This window comes from Cebus imitator, unplaced genomic scaffold, assembly GCF_001604975.1.
Source record: "Cebus imitator isolate Cc_AM_T3 unplaced genomic scaffold, Cebus_imitator-1.0 Scaffold24, whole genome shotgun sequence".
Lineage (NCBI taxonomy): Eukaryota > Metazoa > Chordata > Mammalia > Primates > Cebidae > Cebus > Cebus imitator.
Window position 1 is genome coordinate 13791701 of NW_016107339.1, and position 6957 is coordinate 13798657.

At 45.0% G+C, this 6957-nt stretch overlaps 1 pseudogene across 1 annotated transcript; it reads left to right on the forward strand.

Moving 5' to 3' along the window:
• Positions 1-795: 795 nt before the first annotated feature.
• Positions 796-6622, forward strand: LOC108300094 (annotated as a pseudogene). The gene is made up of 5 exons (XR_001823247.2): positions 796-1122; positions 4388-4669; positions 5372-5481; positions 5961-5984; positions 6292-6622. The product of XR_001823247.2 is annotated as an HLA class II histocompatibility antigen, DRB1 beta chain-like (transcript).
• The last annotated feature ends 335 nt before the right edge of the window (positions 6623-6957 follow it).

Genomic DNA, 6957 nt, shown 5'->3' on the forward strand with positions numbered 1-6957 from the left:
TGCGGGGCGGATCCTCCTCCACCTCCTGCTTGGAGGTCTCCAGAACAGGCTGGAGGTAGGGAGAGAGTCCCACAAGACTTGGGATCACAGGTGATTTTGTTGTACTCGAGCGAATCAAGGAATGTACCACACTCTGAGAAGGAATTATGAGTCCTTTATTAAGCCAGCGACCCAGAGTGGCTAATGCCCAAAATTCTGTCGGACCGAAGAAAAAGTTAGGTGATCTTTTAGACACTAGTTTTTACAGGAAAGAGGGAAACCTAGTTAAAACAAAATTTTCATAAAAGCAGAGTAAGCAAAAAGTTAAAAAGAAAAACTGATACACAGGAAGTAAAACAGTGCCAGGTGTGAGGAGTACAGCTGTCATGAAAGACACACAACTGACAGGTAAGGCAGGCTCTGGGCGCTCACTGCAGCTGCATTTCCAGCCTCTGCTGATACCACTCAGCTCAGCGTCTTATCAACAGAGGCATTTCTGGGTGCGCAGAGTCAGTCTGACTTTGCCTTATACTATAGTTACACACTCAAGGGGAAGAAAGATACTGACATGAAGAAGCCAAGATGGAGTCTGTCCGGCTCAAGAAGCTAACCTAACACCTGAACAGATTTTAGCCAGGAAAAGGGAGAGTTAGTTTTGGCTGGCAAAAAGCGGGGTATCACAGTTTTCCCGCCTGGCCCCCCAGCCCGCGGCCGCCTCAGGAGGACAGAGGATGAGCCCCTGGGCTGCACGTGGTCGGGGTTCCGGGTGGGGCGGGTCAAGGCTCCCAGATCCCGCACCCCGCCAGGGAGCCCCGGATGGCAGCGTCGCTGGCGGTGTCTTCCAGGGGCCGCCCCTGTGACCGCGTCATTTGTGTCCCCACAGCACGTTTCTTGGAGCAGTTTGAGTGTCGTCCCCTCAACGGGACGGAGCGCGCGGCTCCTGGTCAGACACACCTACAACCGGGAGGAGTATGTGGGTTCGACGGCGCCGTGGGGGGCTCCGGGCGGTGACGGAGCTGGGGCGGCCTGACCAACAGTACTACGACAGCCGGGAGGACATCATGGAGCAGACACGGGCCGCGGCGGACACCGTGTGCAGACGCGACGACAGGATTCCTGAGAGGTTCCTGGTGCCGCGGAGAGGTGAGCGCGGCGGGGCGGGGCCTCCCTGTGAGCGGCGAGAGGCGGGGGGGAGGAGAGACTGAGATACAGAGAGACTGAGAGAGAGAGACAGAGATACACAGAGAGAGACAGAGAGAGAGAGAGACTGAGATACAGACAGAAACTGAGAGAGACAGAGAGAAACTGAGAGAGAGAGACAGAGACAGAGAGACACTGAGAGAGAGAGAGAGAGAGAGAGAGAGAGAGAGAGCGCGAGGGCGCCATCTGTGAGCATTTAGAATCCTCTCAATCCTGAGCACGGAGCTCTGAGGGCACAGGTGTGTGTGTAGAGAGTGGATTTCTGTGTGAGGCTGTTCTGGGAGGGGAGGCAGGAGGGGGCTTCTTATCCTTGGAGGCCTCTGTGGGGAGGTGACATGGGAGGTGGGTGCGGGTCTGGAGAGGGAGGAGACCTGGATTGTCCTGGGTCCTTAGAGATGCAGGAAGGGAAGTGTGAGGTGTGTGTGGCTGGGGTGAGGGTTTAGGGGAGGAGAGCTGAGGGGTGTGGAAGGTTTGGGATAGTGTGACGAGGCCAGTTCCAGACTGTCCCTGCACACACCCTTCATGCAGTCTCTGAAATCAAAGTGTGCGGTGTTTGTTTGCAAAAGCATCAGATGAATTTATAAAGGAACCGAGAAGACCTCTGAGACACTTCTGAAGCTTCTTTAGGTCAAATTTTTTGGGTCTTTTCTTTTGTTCTCGTAGTGTGTGTATTTTTACATAGTTAAAATGACTGTGAAACTAACTTTAATTGAAGTTTTAACACACTGTTACTATTTAATTATAATGCTAATACTTTTCTAGTAGTTATATATTATTCTTTTATATATAATAGATGTGACTCAACTCACTTCACTTTCTCCTTTGTTGACCTTTATTATGACATTCACCAAAAAGTGAAAATGTATGTTTCTGATTAATTTTTAATTTATACTTTTTTGATTTGTAATGCTTTTGAATTATTTTGACCTCTTTATTAGCCAGTTATAATTTCTGCTCTAAGGATTCCCTATTGTATTTGGTATGAAATGAACAATGATCTTTTGTCTGTTATCTCTAGAGCTTTGTATTTTTTCTCAGTGATTTTGTGGGTTCTTTGTACTGTAAGATTATTACCATTTTATTGACATTAGATTTCACATTTTCTCCAGTCTGTGGGGTGTATTTTGATTTTGAAAATTTTTTTCTATGTTAGGAATTTGAATATTTTTATTTAATAAAATAAATTGCCAAATTTTTATTAATGATTTACTATCCATCTTAAATCTACCATTTTGTCATATTGTTGTCTCCAGGTTTCTGTGGGAAGAGACAGCCGGAGGCAGACCTGTGTTACTTATAAATGATTCCAATCTTGCTTTGCCTTTTATACACGGAGATTTGTGCCATGGATCAAATCCAAGCTATGGTGCAGTAAAATAAAAGCAGAGATCAAGTGGTAACAGGAGGCCTATGGTAAAGGCCACCTGAGAGCACCCTTCAACCGCGGAACACTGAGGTGTGGCTGCAGAGCAGAAAAGAAAAACTGCTTTGGTCCCACATGTCTTCCCAACATAGAGTTTGCGTGAGGATCTCCTAAAGGGAGCTTATGGAAAGACTCTGGGAAGGAAATGCAACATCTGCTCATAAGACTCAGGAAGGTCTTCACAGGTGGGTGCTGGTAAGGCCAGAAAGCCTTGCAGGGCAGAGACACCAGAACGCCACAGGCTCTGCCTGTGTTCTCAGAATATGGGGCAATTTCGATTGCTTTATGTCTACAATCCTGGAGAGATAAAAGCCCCTTGATGCATTGTGTGTGGTCAGACCTTTTGGAGCCTTATCTGCTGCATCTCTCTTGCCAAAACATCTGGATAGACAACAGGTGGTAAAGTCTCAGTGTCCTTAGTGAGCGTTTCTTAGGAGAACCTCCTATGCTGCTGAATGCTGCAGACACATGCTCCTCCTCCTGTTATCTTCCTCCTCAGCCCCCCTCCCCAGAGCCTGCAAGATTAACAGGATAATTTACCTAATAAGAGCGCTTGGAGCCCAGAGCTCTAGGCCAATATGGATCACCGGATGACCCTGCTAGAGTGCCTTGGAACCCTGGACCCATGCTTTAAAATTCTATTCTTGTATCTGTCTTTATTCCTTTTCTCACTCCCTAGGCATCGCCAGGAGATGGGGCACCTGTGTAAAGGGTTGGGCTGGTTCCCAACATGTTTCTCATTCCTTTTTTAAAAAAATCGTATTTATTGAGGATCTGCTAGTATCAGGGATTTTCCTAGGCAAAAGCACCTAGGCAAGTAATGAGTCCCAGAATCTGCCTTGATCCAAGTGTCATGCTGGAAAAAAAAAAATCATTTTACAATCATAGGTCAAATGATAGTGATGCTTATTTTGCATTGGCAATACATTGATCAGCTAAATGTATACAGAAGAACTTTCGAAATTAAAATGACTTTTCTTGATCTTTCTCTCTGTTTTAGGACTCATGCTTTTCTAGGAAATTAAAGATTTAGAGAATCATTTCTGTCTGTCTCACCTTCCCAGGGGCAGAACCATTTCTGTGGTGTTCTAAGGTGTGAGTGCATGGCGGTAGGATCTTAAAACTTCATCCTCGGTTTCCTCATGTACCTTACTCTATCCCTTTATCTTTCCACATTGCTTTAAATCATATTTTTCTCTCCAAGTGTACAAGGATAATAAATAGGTGGCAAGTGGAGCACCCAAGTGTGATGAGCCCTCTCACCATGGAATGGAATGAGAAGTTTTCTTTCTGACCTCATAAATTGAAGGCTATATTCAGTCATTGTTTATGTGTTTTATATGCATTAATCTTCATATAACCCCAAAAGATAAATTAGTATAATTATCCTTCATTATAGGTGAGAAAGTTGAGACATGGAAGAATAAAAACCTTTTTCAGAATCAACCAGTAAAAGGCAGACCTTAGATTTGAACCAGACAACCTGTCTCAGAAATCAGTTTTTATTAATACAATCTGTATTTTCAAAGATCTGTAAACACTTTCGCAATGCATGCCAACTTTAAGCTATGAAGATACAACACCATTTTTCACATCTCTCAACTCTTGTGAGTCCCCACTACAAAGATTAAATCCCAGGCTGCTGACACTGTGAGGCCACATGGCCAGCTGTACTGGAGACCTGGTCAAGGCCAGAGCGTGGGTTAACAGAGAAGCAACAAACAGCCAAACAAGAAGACTTGCTCTGTCTTCCTGTCTCATTTCATCTCCCTTTTGTTCTCCTAGTCCAACCTAAGGTGACTGTGTATCCTGCAAAGACCCAGCCCCTGCAGCACCACAGCCTCCTGGTCTGCTCTGTGAGTGGGTTCTATCCAGGCAGCATTGAAGTCAGGTGGTTCCGGAACGACCAGGAAGAGAAGGCTGGGGTGGTGTCCACAGGCCTGATCCAGAATGGAGGCTGGACCTTCCAGACCCTGGTGATGCTGGAAACAGTTCCTCAGAGTGGAGAGGTTTACATCAGCCAAGTGGAGCACCCAAGCGTGATGAGCCCTCTCACAGTGCAATGGAGTGAGCAGCTTTCTGACTTCATGAATTTCTCACCCACCAAGGAGAGGACTCTGCTAATCCCTGAGTGTCAGGTTTCTCCTTTCCCACATCAGATTGTCATTGGCTCCATGTTCTCATCTCCATCAGCACAGGTCACTAGGGGGAGCCCTTTAATAGTTTCTGGGACATACCTACTAGCCCCTGGAAAAGCAGTCATTCCTACCAGGAAGAAGAGGCTGTCCCCATTTTGAACCCCACCTACATAATGTCACAGGTCAGAGTCACCTGCCCTCTCTAAGCTCCAGACCCTTCCTCTGGGTCTGAGACTTTCTGCTGCTGTTGCTGTGAGTTGTTTCTTGTCAACTGAGAAGAGAAAAACTCTAGGGTCCTTCCGGACATCAGCAGAGTCCAGTCTCAGCTCTGCCTTTTATGAGCTCTGCCACTCTAGACAAAGTACTTGACCTCATTGAGTCTCAGATGTTCTGTTGATCAGATGCTGAAGTCTTGCCTTACATGAAGTCTGTAATATTTGAATGAATTTGATGCATAAACTTTGTAATTGTTTAGTGTGGTTTGAAAATCTTTTTTTCTCCAGAAATGACCAATTATTTTAGTTTTTGCAGGGCAGCCATCTTCCCCATTTTCAAAGCTCTGAATCTTAGGTTCTTAATTAAAGACGTTAAATTTGGGATAAAAATCACTAAACCTGGCTTCCTCTCTCAGGGGCACAGTCTGAATCTGCACAGAGCAAGATGCTGAGTGGACTCAGGGGCTTTGTGCTTGGCCTGCTCTTCTTGGGGCAGGGCTGTTCATCTACTTCAGGAATCAGAAAGGTGAGGAGCCTTTGGTAGCTGGCTCTCTCCATAGGCTTTTCTGGAGGAGGAAATATGGCTTTGTGGAGATTAATTCTCAGTACATCAGTGGCCCTGGTTAAAACCTTTCTTTCCCCAAAAGACCTCCAATGTCCTGCTAATCCAGACATCATCAGTGTCAAAGCATAATAGCTTTTAGCCTGTAGAGAGAGAGAAAGGTTAACAAGTAGGAGTTGTTTGGTTTGAGATCCTGGAGTAAATTAAGAAAGAGCCACTAAGATGAATAAAGTTACACTGGATCCAGTGCCCGACACTTCATGCTTCATGGGTCACATGGTCTGTTTCTGCTCCTCTCTGCTCTGGTTGGTGTGGGTTGTGGTGTTAGAGAAATCTGAGGTGGGAGACCGAAGGCTGGGACATTCTGAGGCTGAGACCGAAGTGCTGAAGGACAGATTTGCTTACAAATCTTTTAAGTGTATGCCTTTTCCTCATTTTCCTAGGACGTTCTGCACTTTGGCCATCGGGTAATGCCTTTTAATCCTCTTATAGAAACAGATTTGGTTTCCCTAGAATGATGGTAGAGGTGATAAGGCATAAGAAGGAAATAATAGGAAAGACTTTTAGATCCAAATTTGTGATCAGGCAATTTACACCAAAACTCCTCCTCTCCACTTAGAAAAGGCCTTTGCTCTGCTACAGTATTGGCTCAGGGAGACTAAGGAGCTTGATTTTCAACTTCCTGCAGTGCTCTCATCTGAGCCTTTGAAAGAGGTGAAAAGAAGCTGTTAGTACAGCCAGGTCTGAACACACCACTTTCCTCTGTCTCTGCAGGACTCCTGAGCTGAAGGGAAGGTGACCACATTCAAGGAAGAACCTTCTGCCCCAGCTTTGCAGGATGAAAAGCTTTCCCGCTTGGCTCTTATTCTTCCACAAAAGAGAGAGCTTTCTCAGGACCTGGCTGCTACTGGTTCAGCAGCTCAGCAGGAATGTCCTCCCTTGCGGCTTCCTCAGCTCCTGCCCTTGGCCTGAAAGCCCAGCATTGATAGCTATGCCTCAAGGTCAAATTTGTGCTCCCCTTCACCTAACCCTACAACCTCCCATGCATCTGTACTCACCCTGTGCCACAAACATGTTACGTTATTAAATTTTTTGCAAACATGGAGTTAAAAATCATCTGTCCATTTGGCTTCAAGGACAAAAAATAAAAAGAAAAGAAAAAGGGAAGATTATTTCCAAATAAAATAATTATATATATATATATAATCTTAAGTATGTGAGGTAATGCATTATGTTAAATAGCTTGATTTTAACATTCAACACTATAAGCATATATCAAAACTTCATGCTATACAACAAGTATACAATTTTTTCTTGTCAATAAGAAAGTAAACCTAACATTTGAAAAGGCAATGCATAAAAACTGAGAACAGACTATGAAAACTAAAACAAACTTGGCAAACGTGAAATAAGAAACCCACTAACAAGTCCATCAGAACT